This window comes from Carex rostrata, chromosome 5 (assembly GCF_964058835.1).
Source record: "Carex rostrata chromosome 5, lpCarRost1.2, whole genome shotgun sequence".
NCBI lineage: Eukaryota > Viridiplantae > Streptophyta > Magnoliopsida > Poales > Cyperaceae > Carex > Carex rostrata.
This window is the reverse complement of record NC_135922.1, coordinates 3,149,302-3,168,715: the sequence shown is the minus strand read 5'-3', so window position 1 is coordinate 3,168,715 and position 19,414 is coordinate 3,149,302. Positions and strand designations below refer to the sequence as shown.

The 19,414-nt window shown below is 34.0% G+C and overlaps 2 protein-coding genes and 1 pseudogene across 3 annotated transcripts in view; 1 reads left to right on the top strand and 2 right to left on the bottom strand.

Moving 5' to 3' along the window:
- LOC144554229 (uncharacterized) overlaps positions 1-19,414 on the bottom strand; it is a 102,721-nt gene that overhangs the window by 53,596 nt on the left and 29,711 nt on the right. The window lies entirely within an intron of this gene.
- The window catches only part of LOC144554227 (uncharacterized), a 73,953-nt gene that overhangs the window by 45,296 nt on the left and 9,243 nt on the right, over positions 1-19,414 (top strand). The gene's annotated exons all lie outside the window — the stretch shown is intronic.
- Positions 17,073-19,199, bottom strand: LOC144554370 (G-type lectin S-receptor-like serine/threonine-protein kinase At2g19130 pseudogene; annotated as a pseudogene).

The following is a 19,414-nucleotide window of genomic DNA, read 5'->3' as shown; positions in this document are numbered from 1 at the left end:
GCTCTGGATGGCGCAAGGTTACATTAATAGAAATTCATCAAGAACTAAGAAAACATTAGAAGAAATAGGAAGCGAGTACTTGAATGAATTGCAAGGCAGATCACTCTTTGATTTTGGGTATTACAATAAATGCTACGTTCATGATTTAATACATGATCTAGCAAGATCCATTTCTCAAAAAATAAACCAGCCTGTTTTAGAGAATGACAATCTATCTAATAGTTCATACAAAATAAACCACCTATACTTAACCAAGAAACATGAATTGTCAGATTTTTTAGCATCCTGCAACAATAAGGTTATTCGAACATATGTAAGGGAATGCCCAAGAAACTACAAAGATGATTCTGTCATTTTCTCTAAAATTACTTATGTGCGAGCTCTTGAGTTGAGGAATTGTATACTGCCAGACACACTCAGCGCGTTGAAGCACTTGCGTTACCTTTTTATTAAAGATGATAAGATAGAAAGCCTTCCTGAATCTTTATGTCTTCTTTACCACCTTCAAACTTTGGATATTAATTGCCATAATATTCTAGAGTTACCTGAAAACATCATATATCTTATTAACCTTCGGTTTCTTCGGTTGTGTAGCGGAAAAATCAAGCAGTTACCTGAATCCATATCCCTACTTCAACATCTGGATACATTATCCTTAGAACTCTGTAGGAAACTTAAAAAGTTGCCTAGGAGCATAGTGCAGTTAACAAACCTGCGTGTTCTAAAACTATCTGAGTTTTTTATCTGCAACCTTTCATCTGGAATTGGAAAATTGACAAATCTTATAACTTTAAGTGGGCACTTTAAAGTCATGGGAAGTGACATGACCCAGGGGCTGGGAGAATTAAGGGATATGAATAGGCTTAGTGGGCTGATGTCCATCTCAGGGCTAAATAATGTTGGTAATATCGAGTACTCTACGAAGGCCAATCTTGTATCAAAACCAAATCTACGTGAGTTAATTCTAAATTTTGAGGAAGATAATGGTGCTGCCAAAAGCTTTTTGCAAAATCAATACCAAGGTCCACTTTTCTATATAGTTGTCAGTTCAAGTACCAATGCAAAGAATGAGAATGATGAAAAGATAGAGGAAAGGGTACTTCAGAGCCTCCAACCTCATGGTAACCTAACAGAGCTTGTAATATTAAATTATGGTGGAAGTGGAGTTCCTCCTTGGTTGCTTGATCCATCACCAATGTCCAAGCTGACAACTTTAACTCTGCAATTCCGAAGGGAGTTTCTTTTCTTGCCGCCATTCTTGGGTCAACTGCTACATCTGAAATATTTCAAAATATACTGGAGTGGTGGCTCAGAGATTCTATTTGCAAATTATTCACCCAAGCAGCCTGCTGGAGTTAGTTTTTCATCACATGAACCCGGCCTTAAGAAACTCATCATAAAGAAATGCCCTGAATTATGGAAAATAACTATTCCAGAAAAGGTTGAGGTGTTAGAGGTAAATGGATGTGGTTGTCAAGAAATCAAGTTCTCTTCACACTCTAAACTTAAAAGTCTTTCAATCTCTAATTGTAGAGAGTTGATCACTATTTATTACAAAAGTGGCCGGGACTTACCTTTTCTTGAGAGTATTTCACTTTCTGGATGCCCCAATTTGATGATGCTCTTGGCCATCCCCCAAGAACTTAAGCAGCTGTATATAGAAGATTGTGGCTTTCAAGAAATCAACTTCTCATCACTATCTAAACTTCAAAAGATTGCAATCTTTGATTGTAGAAAGCTTGTCTCAATTTATTACAAAATTGGGGACTTACCTTTTCTTAAGAGTATTTCACTTTCTGGATGCCCCAATTTGTCGATGCTCTCAGATGTCCCCCAAGAAATGAAGTGGCTGTATATAGCTGATTGTGGATTTCAAGAAATCAACTTTTCATCAGTATCTAAACTTCAAAAGATTTCAATCTTTAGTTGTAGAGAGCTTGTCTCAATTTATTACAAAATTGTGGACTTGCGTTTTCTTGAGAGTATTTCACTTTCTGGATGCCCCAAATTATTGATATTCTCAGCCATTCTAGAAGAAATGAAGCAGATGGATAAAAGAAATAGTTCTTTTCAATCTGAGATTCAAAATATTTCAATCTCTGACTATAGAGAGTTTATCCCACCTTGTACGGGGAAAGTGTCGCTATCTAATTGCCCCAAATTAAGGATTTTTTCAGCCATCCCAGATGTAGGACTAGATACGTTGAAGATAATCCACTGCGGTATTCGTGAAATAAGTTTACCTTCAAGATGTGAGCTGCTAGAAATCCATAACTGTCCAGAGCTAATTAGAGTTCATTGGAGGGATGGGGACTCAATTTCTCTTCCGCTAGTAAAATTTGTTGATTGCCCGCAGTTGAAACTCCTAAAAATTCCAAAAGAAGTTGAAGTACTGCAAATAAAATCTTGCGGTACTCATGAAATATTTTTTTCCTCACAATCTAAGATTCGGAGTGTTGATATTTATGGTTGTCCAGTGCTGTTCTCCGTTCATTGGATAGATGGGGCCATACCATTTCTCAAGGAACTCTTTTTGGAGGGTTGTCCAGCATTACGGACCATATCAGTAGTTCCAAATAAAATACACCAACTGGGAATAACTGAATGTGGTTTGGATGAAATCCAGTTCCCAAACCATAGCAAAATTACTTCAGTTCACAGATCTTGCTGTCCAGAGCTCATATCACTTCAATTTCTGGAAGGAGATCAACCGTTACTTGAGAAATTTGTAATTAAATCTTGTCCCCAATTTCACGAGGTTTTAACTATTCCATATCAACTGAAAGAATTAAAGATAGTTGACTGCTGTTTTTCTGAAATCCACCTTTTGCCACAATCCAAACTCCAGCGATTAATCATCAGTGAGTGTGCAAATCTTACTGCAATTAAAGGGCTGCATGTGCAGTTCCCTACGGGTGATGTGTCACACTCCATGATGGAGATGGTTGATATTCGTAATTGCCCCAGAATGGAATTTGGTACCCAGGGAAACAACTACTTCTATCAGGTAAAGGATCTCTATCTTAACAGTACCCCACCCCCCCCCCAAAAAAAAAAAGAAAAAAGAAAAACACACACACACACAGAGTGGCCATTTGATTAATATCCCATTGCAATTCTTTTTGCAACAGACAGTTAAGAGGTCTAATTTGGCATAGTTAGGACATAGGATATCAATGATCTCTACTCACAAGCAACACATGGAAGGGTGGCGAGCAACACGAGCTAGTCTATAAGCTATTGGTTTCTTCCATCATTCTTAAGGTAGCACAAAATTCAATTTATGTATTCAATTACAAGAAAATTACCTGGCACATAAGACTACAATGCAGTGAAAGAAAAGAAAAATAAAGTCGCTAAAAGTAGGAACAATCAAATAAACCTCTAAGACCATGAAATATACAAAAAGAGTGTTACTTTTAACTATTTTTCTTTGCGTTTTTTCTCTTTTGTGTGTGTGTGTGTGTGTGGGGGGGGGTGTTTTACTGCTCATGACCTAGGTCTGATTGGGGCAGTCTATATTGGTTTAGTAGAAATACCCTCAATTCTTAAAATTAGAATGTGTGATACTTAACACAGATCATATGTTTTTATTATTTACATTTAAATGTGGTGATATGTTAAATTTGTACATATACTGAATAATGTAGTGTGAATATGACCAATATGATATCTGACACATTAGATGATTAATAAGGTGGAACTTTTACTTTTATTATAGGAGCTTAATCTTGCTGAATTGTTTCAGCTAGCCAGTTTTTTAGTTACGGGTTTTTAATTAATGGGTTTTCGAAATGATAAATCTGTTTTTCCAATAAATCTTTTACCAACATCATATTTTGTTGCTACAAAGCATTTTGAATTTCTGGTATTTGCTGATATAATCTCCATGAACTGAATTGCTAAATTTTCAAAACTTAGAAGGCCTATCTTTATAAATTGAAAAATTGTGGAAAATACTTCTTGTCAGAGGGGCTTAAGCACAAGTTTGTATAATTGGCTGTGTTGGAAGGATTTCATTGCTGATGAAACTGAAAACTTTGGACATATGAGTATATGACACTGTAGGAACACAAGCATCTTTCCTGCTGTTGAAAGCCTCCAATTCGGGCCGGGGATTTCACAAACATCTTTCCTGCTGTTAAACCAAACAAGCTAAAATTCTTGTTCTGATCAGTTTTGCTCTCAAATACATTTAATGTACCCACCGCCGCAGAATCCAGCCTCATGTACCAATCCAAACTGTACTTCTCGAGTGAATAATTCCCATAATTGCTATCATATGCCAGTGAATCGACACGGAAAATCAGAGACCCGAGTGAACCGAATCCTTACAACCAACTGGCATGAAATTTCATATGACGAGAATAGAGAGGAACGTAGCACGCCGATGCCAGGTGCTCCTGCAGATGGCAGTCCTTACCCGGATCAAGGCTGGTTGTACTCCATATGTGGATAGAATGCGTACAACGAAGAGGGAGCACCAGAGATAGGACCAACATATCCCGCACATGTCACACAAATAACATACAACAATATTTTGATTCATTCAAATAAGTAGTTGTTGAATATCACGGCTAATATTATTTGTATGTAGGTCATTACTCCTATGTGTTTCAGCACTACCAGGTTATATTCATATATATATTTACATCCTCCTTTTTGAGTTAATTAGATAAAACTAAAAGGAGACATTATTGCACACTTGAGTGATGCTTATTCCTAAATCCCTACCGAATTAAATTATGGATTCATTCAACTGATATTCACTTTTTCTAAGGGCAATCGAGTTGGATAAGTACTGCCAGAGGGTATATAAGGGTAACATTTTTAAAAAGATCAGTACATGACATTTATTCTTTTATGCAGGGTCCAGCATTCTTTTAAAGCAATTGATCGGAGATTAGACCCACAAGCTGATGAGCCTATACAATCAAGCACCACCACAAAGATGGGAAGACATGGTCTTGCCTGAGCTGAGGCCACTAGAGAATGTTACTGCAGCTAGTATATTTTTTTTAATTTGACATATAGAAATTACAATAAAGGACTCTAAACTTGTCATAAATAAAGATGTATGCAGTACTCCCCAAACATTGCAGTTTCATTAAGTGGAACCGGTATTTACTGATTAAGGCCTCAATCAATGCAGCATTTGTACACTAAAATAGTACTATCTGATATTTGATGTTGAAAGCTAAAATGCTCAATAGAGCACAGAAATGACTAAATCCAGAAATTAAACAGCATTATCGTCAGCGTTCAATTAATGATGTTTACATGGTTGTGTTTGTATGTACTAGGTGAAGAAGACATGAATGTAATGTTTGTGGAAAGGATATCAGGAGAGAGCCGAAGCTACATAACATAGAATTTGAAAGAAGTATCAGAAGAAGAATGAACGAAGAGTTCATATAATTTTATTTTGTGGTTGTGGTTGTGGAGAATAGACGGGGAGCATTATTTGTTGAACACCTCTCTCAAACCCTGCAAGATATTAAAATCTCAATTAGAGATCTTGGTCGGCTTCCAATATTTCAAGAATTTTCTTAAATTTATCTCCAGATTTTGAATTGTTGTGGCGAAATAGTACTGGTAAATGCCTAGTAAACTGATGAAGTGCCTGTGTTTAATTATAGATTATAGATTATTAAACCGTTTGATTCAATGAAATAGTTTTTGTAATGATTCTTATATTTTTTTTTTACTTGTTGGCTCTGTTTCTTGTTAAAATTTCGGCTCTGTGATGGAAGCAGGCTTAATGTTGAAATTCTGTCATTTGGTGGGTTTATTTGCAATTTTCCACGACGTATAATTTGCTTTGAATAAGTTTTAACTTAGCTGCCGTAATGTTATTGGCACTTGGTGCAATACAATTGGCTAATTGTTCTATTTTTAGTTTGGTTTGTGGGATTGAATAAGAAATTGACAGACTGGTAGTCATTATTTATTCCAAATATATTATATTAATTTATGTGAAAATAAAATTTTGAATTTGTTAACAATATTAGATATTTTTCAAATTTAAATTGTAAATCTGGATGCATGTTTTTTTAGTAACACTTAATATATTTGACAATATATATTCCTCAATAATTTTAATAATATTTTCGAAATAATTTTCTAAATTTACTTATAGAATTAAAAGGTTAAAGTATATAAGTAAAATATATTAACTTCAAAAGAACCAAAAACGTGGCTGCCATGTGGCCCCATGGCAACCATCCCACTTAATTTCAACCACCACCCTCTTGTTTTTACCCCCATCTATTTAAACATTTTCTCACATAATGAAGAAAAGAAAACAGAAAACGAAAACAAAAAAAAAAAATTGAAAAGAAAGGAAAGATAAGAGAGAACAGAGAAAGAAAAGTGGAATAATTGTGTAATGACATGTAAATTTAAGTTAAGGTACAATTTAAACTATATTTAATTATATTAATTAAATGCACTAGTAGACCAAAAGAGACCTTAGTCAAATTAATTTCCTACCATCCATTATTTTTATAATATGCCTTCAGCCTAATCTGATTTCTAAAGCCCATAATTTTTTTAATTAAATCTCAGTCCAAAACTGACCACCCTGTACTGATTCGCACCCTTTTCTGATCAATTCTTATCATCTTTTGTATGTAACCCTATATAGGGGTGTTCAAATGGTTCGGTTTATTTGGTTTTGAACCGAACCGGGAAGATTCGGTTTAAATGGTTCGGTTGTTCGGTTGAATTGGTTCGGTTCGGTTGATTTTGTGACTTAGTTCGGTTTAAATGGTTCGGTTCGGTTTTGATTTCTCAAAACCGATTAAACCGAACCGACCGATTTTATTGATAGGTTGAGACTTCGAGTATTATTTTGGTTCATTAATCCTCGGTTCAACCGATCATACCGAAATTATGAATGTATAGGTATACTGAGTTTTTATTTTTGAGAAAATTCGGTTCAACCGATCAAACCGAAGTTTAAATCGCTTTAAATTGTTTGGTTTTAATTCGGTTTGCTATTTTAGTTCGGTCGGTTCGGTTGGATTTTCAAACTTCGGTTTTAAGTTCGATTTGATTATTTTAGTTCGGTTTAAACCGAACCGACCGTTTGAACACCCCTAATCCTATAATGCACCCCTTCCTGTTCAATCCTTATCTTTAAAGCCTGTCCTTCTTTTCCTCTATTTAATTTCTCTGCCACATCTTTCTCACCAAAATGAATCGCTGCCACATATCCTTCACTTTTCTTTCCTGCACAATTGTCAAAAGGAAACGTGTTGTTGTCTCCTCTTTTGTGTTGAATTCTACATTTAAGGTAATTTAAAAAGTTTGATATATTGTTTATAATAGTTGATCGTATGGTTGAATTATTTTTCATCATGTATCGTTATTTAACTTTCAGTTGTCTTCTAGAATTTTTTTTACTCCCAGAAATATAGTCAAAGCATGATACTAATTTAATTAGAGTTATTGATTCAATTTAGAGAACACAAGCCTCCCAAGAAATTCCTTCCCTCCCTCAATTTTATTTATCAGAAAAAACTAGTATTACAAGGTTTTTGTTTTCTGTTTTTTCTATATCCTGTACATTGTGCCTCTACCTATATTTATCCTTTTTTTTCTCCTTACACATATTTAGAAATTACAATACAATCACAAATCACAGATCCTATTACAGCTCATCTAATTTACATCCTAATTTTGGAAATTTCCTTTCCTTCTGATCTCCTTCCTTGTTTGTTCCTTCCATGCTGGTAATGTGACAACTTGTAAATCCGACAGTTATTATATATATTATTGTTACATTTTGTAAAATAAAAGCATAATATTAATAATTAAGATTGAAATATGAAATGTCGAGTGAAAATTTTCAGAAATATGTAACATTTTAAACAAGTATTATTCTCTAAATACATTAATAAGATAATTAATTCAAAGTTAAATACGGTTCAATAGTCAATAAATCTATCATTAAAAAAAAATTTGAAATAAATATACTTCTCATATAATTTGAACATTTCGATATATCTAGAAAATATGAAGCATGAATAAAAACGATTTAATAGATTTAATGCACGGCCCATCAATTTAATTTGATTATTTCAACTACCCCGTTAAGAATGAATATTATTTAGTGGGTCCCGTTATTTTACTCTTTATTCTCTCTCTTCTTGCGTGGCAAAATTCCCTTGTTCCACCGTGGTTACTCATTGACTAACTAAGAGAGCTGCTTTGCTCTATACCGGGCCCAATAACTCTCCTTTCCACTTCACTTGTTTCTCAAACCCTCATCTCTATCTCTCTCATTTAGTTGTGTGAGACAATTAACGTGAGAAGGATCTGCACTGATGTGTAATTCCTCTTCCTTCGTATCAGGGCACGTAGAGTACTAGGTACTAAGAATCATTCAAACTCTACTTTATGGTCTACGTACAAGTGCACATGATTTTCCTTCTTGGTAATTTGATATTAGTTTCTTAATTTCTGCATATATAATTAGATAACTAAATCTTTGACCATAACAATATAGTTTGATGTGTGTGTATATCATTAGCATAAGTACATAAATGGCTTTGTTGTACTGATTTTAATTGCAACGTTATTCTGAAATTAGTCCATGTTTATTTATGACTTGACTATTGTGACTTAATTAAAGATTATTTTAAAGAATATTAATGGTACTCTGATTAATAAAATAGTATTTACTATGATAAAATACAACATTTACTGGTAACATCGCATTCTAGTTTTCTGATATATTTTGTTACAAAGCAAGGAGTTTTACTAAATTATGAAACTGTTCAGGGTCTGTTTTATAAGTTTCTGTACAATTCTAGAGCAAGTCTGCATCATTTAAGGGTCTTTTATGTTAATTCTTAGCTTTCTATATTACTCTGAATAAATTCTGGTAAATACTAGGGTCTACAATGCAAAGTTCGGTTCTGACAGGATTTGAGGACTGAACTGTGATAGAAAATAAATTTATTTAGAAAACAGTCCATGGACAGGCACCTTTTTGTAACAGGATGTAGAAATTTGTAAGAAAAACCATTTTCTCATGAGAATGTCATGAAATACTGGACTAAGAATGTATAAAATATTTGTAGTGTGAAATAGTAATTTCAGTTAAACCATATATTATTTTGAAACTTATTTGGTATATTTTAGGTATAAATGGTTAATAGAACTTGAATTTGAGGTAAAGTTAGCAATGTAACAGAAGAATGGAAAGCATGATTTATAACTATATGTTGCTTTTTAAACACAAACTGTTGAGTTGATCAATAACAGTATTCTTTCCTAATCTAAAATGAAAATTACTTTTGAAGCCAGGGTCTTATTTTATCTCTCATAATTTATATATTTCTTAGAACTGGTACCATTTAGTTCCATATAATTTATTTACTTGTCAGTATAAAAAAATGTGGTGATGATTTTGAATTAGTAATTTAAAATTGAAAATTCTTTTAGACGAAAATATGAATTCAACCATTTGAGTTGAACTGGCTTATCAGATGTGCCTACAGGATGATAATTGCGCTTAGAATCACATTGTACCCTACGTTATCAGGTGCGGGATTACTAAACTTATTTGATATTACATTTTTAGAATTAAATTATTATTCGTTTGTCATGTTGAACAATTAATTGTTGCATTATTTGAGATGTGTGAATCATGTGCATAGTCCAATCAAATTATAACTGAATTTTGTGTGATACTGTTGATCTATCATTTTGTACGGTTTACCGTTTATATAAATCTCCTATTCTGAATGATGGTTGCGTCACCACAAGTTTATGTTTATGGAAATCTATTGAGCTCTGCAAAGTCTAGAGTCATGACCAGGCTTTGGTTACGGAATCCTTATGCGCATATGGTGAACGACCCTCGCTAATCCCAGTACCGGTTGGGAAAGGAAATCTGATTCTAATTCTGATTCTGATTCTAACGGTGATTATGGGTGACTATAAAGAGACGTCTAATTGATGTCATATCCAGTATGGGACCGGAATGACAGGTTTGTTTAATGTGTTGAGAATTACCGATTCTGAGTTTATTGCATACGAAATATATCATCTGACTATGAATCAGACTTTAATTAACTGTATAAGACAAAGCACATCAAATGAGGGTCAATGGAGGGTACTGAGTACTGGCAGGTGTGGGCTTAGCACGGCCACCTACATGACAAGTTGGTGGATCACCTGTTTGTGTTACCAGACCTAATAATTTGAGTTTAAGCCAAATATATCTCTGTTGAGCTTCATTTGAAATTCTATGAGTTGGGATTCGATTGAATATTGTGATTGAGCATATGCATTCATTTAATATATATAAACTGAATTGTTAATATCAAGTTGCAAGGATTTAATTCTGGGTATGGATTGATTGCAAGTCTAGTGGCCTGATTGTGGCAAATTCGCACTAGGAGATAATATTTATATTATTTCTCACCCCCCCCCCCTCCCCACCCTTTGGGTTATTTTCAGGTTTATTACATAGATACGGAGAGACAGTTCTGGATTCTATCTGACAGCATAACCACATAAAATGGGGTTTTGAGTTGTTGAAACTGACAAGATGTGGGTGGCATTTCTAAAATATAGTTTGTCGTATTTTGTCAGATAAATTTTGTAAGAAATATTGGGATGTGGTTAATATATAATGGTTTTATTGGTAATGCATATAAAAGATCCACCGCTTTGCGTATATGTTTTAATAAATATACGCGGCAGGCTATTATACCCGCATTTTGGAGTGTGACAATTATCTCCGGTACATACAATCTTATACATCGTCCTATATATATATATATTCACAAAAACAAAGTATCTTTATACTTGTTTATATTATTCCTATTAAATTTCATGACTGAATTTAATTTATAAGATATGATAAATATATTAATTATTTGGATACGTTGATTAAAGTCTGAATTAAATAATTTAGATTCATGTCTAGTGATTGAAGAACATGACGAACGTGAAGAGTACATTCGAGAAGATTATGAAATTCAAGGTGCACTGTATTTCCTGGATAGTTGTTAAATTACTTTACCATTTTAGTTAAATGATTATTTTTATAATTATGTGATGATTGGTGAATTTGGAAATCTAATGAAAGATACCATGATTGTTATTGAAATGGAATTTTGAAATGAACATGATATACGCGAATAAGAAAGGCTAGGATACGATCAGTAAACAAGGGCTGATATGTTTTTGCATATCGGGATGTATACATTGGATCCGGTGTTCGACTAGACCCCTCGTTAACGTGACTGTAGGCGAAAGCGGTTCTATCACGGGTCAAAACTTAGCGGAGAGTTGGATGCACCATCTAATGAGATAGTCAAGACCTAGCGGAAAGCTTGATGTACCACCTAGTGAGACAACCAAGACTTAGCGGAAAGCTGGATGCACTGCTTAGTCAAGAAAAACAAATGTGAATTAAAAAGGAAAATAGATGTTTTTGATTAAATAACTAAATTGGTGCATCATTGGATAGATTTCATTAATTAAACATGAATGAGAAATTTTACATTTGATATCTAAAGTTAATTTCACAAAGATCCGGATTTGAACTAAAAATCCGCACGGAGAGTTTCGTTCAAGCTCTCATCCATATCACTTTATTTATGTGGGTTCCAGGTGATGAAGACAACGAGGCTAGGCGAGGTGAGGAGTAGAACAAGAATGCAAAGCGAGGATAACTTTTATATTGCCACTTAGTTTGCTTATTTTGTTTGTATGAATACATATAATGAACATGGCTATGAGATATGTACATATTAGCCATGTCCATTTACGTCTTTTGTATCAGAAATACTTGTGTGATTTATATATAAATTTGTGGCAGTATATATATATATATATTTTATTAATTGATGATGTGTGTAGTATGCTAACACCTTATGTATAAATACGTAGCTGGTTGTCACGGGGTGTGACAAATTGTAACATCCTAATTTTTAGGCACACGAAATTAAGTTTATCTAACTTGAAGTAAGTGATTTTAAAATAGCATTGTTGGTTTTCGAGTATATTTATTACTAACTTTTATAATTTAAAATCCTACTGTCTCAATTTTTGAATATTTGAAGATGTCCCGTAATTCAAGAATAATTATAAAGTAGTTGCAATATGTTGAGATTTATTTTGAATTTTTGTCATTAATGCACTACGAATATATTGGAATATATTAGATCAAGAATTTAGAATATACTGTAACATATTCGGATTCGCTTCGAACTTCCATAAAATAAATGAGGACACCATTTAAAAAGTTATTGGTAACATCATGTTTTAATATAAATAAACTTAATCAGTATTTTTAGGTTATGTTATATAAATAAAATTATTCAAATATGCAAGTTGGGACACATGTCATATATGCATGTCTTCTACTTAACCCATTAATTCTCTTTCATTTTCTATTTTTGTCATTTCCCGGTTTTACTCTTATCTCATTTTTATTAATCTCTTCAATTAAATGAGTTAAATAAAAACTCAAATATTGAAGTTGGGACACATGTCATGCATATATTCCACCTATCCCACTAATTCCCTTTGATTTTTTAATCTTCCCCTTTTCACGGATTTACTCTTGTCTCTCTCATTTTTTATTAATCTCCCCACTTGAAATTTTATCTTTTCCTCTCTTCTTAATCGAATCCTCCAAGTAACAATTAACCTCTCAAAACTTATCAAGTACACATGCCCATTTCAAGAAAATGAAATCTAAAGTCCAAACCTTGCACACAAAAACGTGGAAGAGGATAACCGACATCGACAGCTTCAGTGGCCGAGCAACAAAGAGGAGACGAACGAGACGGAGATGCTCGCAACACCAATTGTTCTCTCTGAGATTGATCCACTACCTCGTAACCATTTGGAGCAATTTTGGGTATTTGGCATTCTCTCTTGTTCATTATTTTTTTTTTGTGTCATGCATGTGAGTTACATGCAAGGATAGAACCTTTATTTCGTCTTTGCTCTTTGGTTCTTCCTCCTTACTAGAATTGAAGCTTGGTGCCATTAATGGTTATTTACCATCTTATTGAGAGTCATAGGCTTGAGTTTGTGAAGAGTCTTGAGTTTGAATTCAATCTAGGTTTTGTGCAAAATTGTGAAATATAATAGAATTGGTATTAAAGAATTGCTGCTCCATTAGAAAATTTAAGTAGTTTAGGTGTATCCAAATTAATTTGGAGAAATGGAAGTGAATAATTGTTGTATTGCAATTGACCTCTTTTATGTCCTTGACTGAGGCTTAATTAGTAATTTCACAAGTTCTGTCAGTAATGGTTATCTAAATCGATAGAGGGCATTATTGAGCTACTGAATCGATCTCAATAATTCGGCATAAGAATGAACTTGGCACGGCTGGAACAAGCAAGATTTTCGAATGTGTCTACACAACAGTGACACTTTATTCATTCCTCTAACTTATTTTATTGTTGTTGTTGCTTGTTGTTACTGCTTGCTTGTCTGTTTAGTTGCTAATTGGTTGTATTGTGGATGCTTGCTTGGTTGCTTGATTGCTAATTAGTTGTAGTTCAGTTCTTGAATGTTATTTAGAATTGCATAGCTTGAATGCATGGGTTGTCATAATGAGCATGAACATATATTATAGAATTGAATTGTGACTAAATTTGAACTGTTTAGTGGCAAAAATAAGATTGTAGTATATGCTATTGTTATATTTTAGACTAAAGCATCAAGATGCATGATCATATATTTTTCTAGCAAAAATCTGAAAATAAAGTATGAAGTGTTGGAGTTGCATTGCATATGTAGAAATGAGTTGCATTGAGGATTTAAGTTGCATGGCATATGCATAAATGACATAAGACATGAGTTGAACCTTAAATTTTGCATGATTTACTTGCATGCATGATACATAGATGTTTATGAACCATGAACTTGTTATTAATGAACCATGAATAGAAATGTGAATATGATTTGCATTCATAGACCACATTAATTTGCTTGTATATGGAATATCTTGTATGTACTTTGATGGGAATGTAAGCATGAAATTCTATGGTCATGTAGGCGCCATATTCGGGTAGCGCATAGCGAGAGCTGTGTAGGCGCCATATTCGGGTAGCGCATAGTGATAGCTGTGTAGGCACCATATTTGGGTAGCGCATAGCGAAATCTATGTAGGAGCCATATTCGGGTAGCGCATAGTGTTAACTGTGTAGGCGCCATATTCGGGTAGCGCATAGCGTCAGCTGTGTAGGTGCCATATTCGGGTAGCGCATAATTTTTAGGTTATGGCCATAACAAAAATTGTGTAGGCACCATATTGGGATAGTGCATGACCGGATTTATGCTTGGTGCAAGAACTTGTAACACACGGTAAACAAAGGAAAATATTTGAGAATTACTATAGTCGAACAATTGTACATATTTGAGTAGTTGTGCATTTAATTTATTATATGAGCATTTATTTTTAGGAATTATTCATTTGGCTTGATAATTATTGATTGCTCTTTTAGTATTTCAAATGGGGTACTTTTCCAATCCTTTATAACTTTTCTAGTATGGTTGCATAAGCATGATTTAATTAAGGTTCCAAGTAAAATGGGAAAGAACTTGCATTTGACGTGAGCATTGCATATTATGAACTTTTTAATTGTTTCAGTTGATAAGTTGTTTCCATAGCTTGTTTATTTTCCTTCGTGCAGTCTATGTATGTGGCTTGACTGATTTACGTAGTAGCTTGTTATTTTAATCCTAATTATTGTTGCAGTCTATATTGTTTTGGTGCTCGGTGTTGTTTTAGTTTCAGTTGGTTGGATCTGCGGATAACTCGACTGAAACTGAATACCATACTGGGAGATTTTCAATCTCTCACTGTTCCACTTTGTGGGTTCTAGGTACGGAGCGCAAGAAGCTGAGTTAGATGTCAAACTCAAAGATTGCGGAATTTGTCACAATAAAAGTATATGTTGTTTCCGATAAATATGCTATGGTATTTCATTTGTATTTTATTATACTATATCAGATTTATATCGATTTGTTTTGTTACATATAACTCATGACACTTTGAGAAAAAAAAAATACTTCATGTATTGTGGCTTATCTACTTGTCATTGGTAATGTATGTATAATTATGTTGTGTATTCAAATATAATTGCCTTGCGCTAATGAGTGCGGCGGGTTGTCAATCCTATCATTTGGATGTGACAAGAATAAAAGCAAATTTTGTAATCAGTCCATTGAAGTTTCGACTTACGTCGCCGATAATGTTTGAATAATTAATTGCATTTGATATGATTTTTTTGAAATATGTCGCTAACCGGATTTCTATAATTTGACTTTTCATTTTGATCAAATTAATTGTGGAAAATGTATGTGAATGTTGGATAATGAGGGCATATATAACAGGATATTGGGTTTAGGAATATGAATTTGTTTTCGAAATTAAACTGTCTGAGTACTATGGTATTATGTGAAAACCTAGACTCGGCCACTAAAATATGAAAACTCAATCTGATATATTTGTATGGATAATTCAGTTCTGAATTAATCATTTATACAAGTGCGTTAAATAAATTATTTGTACACAGTTGAGTTTATTTTTTTTCAGTTTATTTCTATTTGCAACGTAGAATGAGTTTATTTGTACTAGTTAGCTCCACGGGGGTAACAACCAACCAACCCAGGATCCAAAACTGAGGACGTTTGGGCCTAAAGCTCAATCATTAATTAGATTATTGATGGGCCCATACAATCAAGCACCAAGCACCAAGATAAGGATGAATTCGTGTCCTCTGAGATATCTCAAACTTTGCGTGACTTTTTGGAAAATCCCAACCGTTTATATACGTTCTGCACGAATCTGAAAGCACACTAATGCTGACCCCTTACATCACTCCCGAACACTGGACACGTTGGTCACGCAAAAGTTGAGATATCTCAAAGGATACGCACCCGATAAGGATGGAATGGAATGGTCTTTTAAAGATGCAATCAAGCACCATTTAAGTAGCACTTTTTAAGTTATCCATTTTAGAGTAGATCAAGGTCAATGTTGTCTTATATTTATTAAATTATCCATTTTAAGTTATCCATTTTAGAATAGAGATATTGATTTTATTTTGAAATTTAAATTTTAAATTTTATATTATTTTAGTTCTAAGAATGAAGGCATGATGTAGACACAAAAAATTAAGGCATATATTGAAACCCTCCCTTTCTCTCCTCTTCATTATGGAATTTTTTTTTTCTCCTGGTTGTGATAGACAATGAAGTCTCATTTTTTCTTTCTGTTGTTTAGTTAGTGGTTAATCTTTTTTGCTAAGCATGACATGATGGTCTATAACATCCCTTGGACATTATAAACTATCACATTTTTCTTATATGTCGAATTTCCCCAAATTCCTTCCCCATTGTCGACATTTTTTAATTTATTTTCTATTAATAAATATTTCTGGTTCTAAGCTTGTAGTTCAATAGTAGTACGTACTTTTAACATAGACTATTTATTTTGATTATTTTAACAATCATTGAGTGGACAGACCTCTGAGAAAATAAATACACTTACCAATCCTAATTTTACAAAGTGAGTGGGATTAGCAAATTGAGTGGACAGACCATTATTGCCCAGATGACTATTATTCCTCAACAAATTCTTTCTGGAGCACTCTTCAAGTATCTCAAAATCTGATAAACTGCATTCATGTGGTGGTGTTTCCTTGAATCGTGCATTTCGCGACTCATGCACCAAGTTCACTGCAAATTTTTCTTGATTGGTAATTTCGGCTGTGATAGCATATATGATGAAACACACTCTAAACATCAATCGACCGTGGATCTTAATCTAAGGAATGGCTGTACCCGAAAAAAAATTCAATTTAATTAAGAAAAAGAACTTGAGACACGCAGCAAATAGTACTTGTTAAAATGAGAAAGGATATACAATATATGCCTAACGGTCAACAATAATTTAATATCCAAATTGGATTCAACAATAGAATAACGAGGTTCTTAATAAGTAGTACTTCATAACTTAATGCAGTTACATAAACAGGAAATAGGAAATTACAACAACAACAAAACAAAAAATATAAACAAACTTAATAGTATAATGAAAATTCAACGGGCACCAACGTTCTGGTGTAGACCTCAACCAAGTACAGATCGTGCATGGAATCATTCTCAAGATCCACAAGTCTTTGGAGAAAACTCGGAATAGGAGGCATCAAAACTTCAACAACACCCTCCAACATTTGAACAACTTGTCGCATCGATGGTCTATCTGTTTCCATCTCTTGAATGCACCAACAAGCAACCTTACAAGCTATGTTTAGCTGCCTCATGTCCGCATGTCCCAGCAACCTATCATCTAACAGGCACATAATCTCTCCTTGCCTAGTTTTCATAGCAGCATAAAGAGGGAAGTAAGTGCATTCCAGATTTTGGAATTTCTCTGTATTTCTCTTCACTGATATGATTTCGAAAAGCATCATGCCAAAACTATAGACATCGGATTTTTTTGTAATTGGTTGTCCAGAAATCCATTCGGGTCCAAGATAGCCAATTGTTCCTCTCATTGATGTTAATACTCTGCTAAAATCTCTGCCCAGTAGTTTTTCCATACCAAAATTGGCAATTTTAGGACAAAAGTTGGCATCGAGAAGTGTATTCTCAGGCTTAATGTCACAATGAATTATGCAGTCTCTACATTCCTCATGCATATAAATTAAACCTCTTACAATTCCAACCATTATTTCGTAACGGGTGTTCCAATTTAAAACAACACATTTATTTGTAAAGAGATGAGTATTTAAAGAACCATTTTGCATGTACTCATACACCAACAACCGTTTAGTGCCTTCAGAACAAAATCCAAGAAGTTTGACAAGGTTTATGTGCTGAATTATTCCTATGGTTTGCACCTCCATTCTGAACTGCTTCTCTTCGAAGCAAGCATTTTTCATTCTCTTAAAAGCCACAACTGTTGAATTTGGTAATGATCCCTTGAAAACACTACCAAATCCTCCTCCTCCAAGTTTGTGAAATAAATTTTTGGTGATGCTTTTGTTTCTGCATATGAATATGCTACCAGTTGGTCCCCAGTTATATCCTTTTGGTTGAAGATAAGGCAAATTGCTTTCCGCTTCCAAGAAATAAATAACCCAAGAACCAATAAGGCTGCAACCCCCATGGCTGACATTATGATAAATCGATGTGCTCCATCTATGTTTGGGTGCTGGAATTTGAAGACGAATTTTCATTTTATATCCATTCCCGTAGTCACTTCTTAGGATAGTATTTTTTAGTTCTTCAAACCATAGGCTACAGTTATTATAATAAGAATATGCAGTACAAGAGCAATTACTAAGACATGTTGCGGCACATTCGTTTTCATCTTTTAGCACAAGCAGTTGGTGATTATCAGGATACTTAAATGAAATTTCTATTGGGAGGAATACATTATCAAAACTGGACTTTCTATTAATTTGACAATTGAGTCATATATCTCTTGAACAACCGTCACTGTAGTTTCCGTATCCCTACCATGCTTCTGGATTTGTAGGATGGAAATAATCAGGACAAGAACATGTTGGGTTCATGGTAACTGAACAGAAGCTAGATGGACCACAAAATGAATCAATGTAGCACCGAGTATCAGGACTGCTAACCAATCTGTAATATAATTGGGAAGATCATTGGGAAGATCATTAACCCAATACATGCTAACCAATCTGTAATCTAATTGTATGAATGTATGATTTTTGTTGGGAACATTAAATGTTACTAAACCATTTCCATCATCCACTATATCAATTGCTTGCGAAAATATACCATGATATGTAGCATTACTTGATAATACTCTGACAATAAACCCCCTAGCTCTACTTGGATCTAATTTGAAACTAAATTAAATAGAACTTGAAGAATAATATGCATATGTGAGGTAAACATTCTTTCTGGTGGCCATGTTAAATCCAAGTGGTGCTCCCTGGAACCAAGTATCATTGGGTGATCAAAACTCTGCCATACTATTCTAGAAACACTATCATCTTCTTTTAGTACAAGATTGCCGGTATCAAGCAGAACTGCAATGGTAGATGTTGATTCATTCGATCTTGTCAGATTTGTTGACCACAGTAGTTTTTGAGATTGGGTCAGTACTAAATTTCCATTAGAAGAAATATGCAGTTCAGACATATCATCAATAGGATTGTCTCTATTGGCAATCCACAGCCGCAACAAAGAATTATAAACATTTACAACCCGAATTCCCAGGTAGTGGTCATAAGACCCGACATAATAAGCAAAAAGGCCGAGTTCATAGATACCATCTTTGGATACTAAGGTTTGGTTTCCAGAAAGAGTCTGACCTGGCAGGAGGGTGTCATTGGCTGTGCAGAGATTGACAACCAACTCTTTGGTTGCAATAAAAAAATATTTA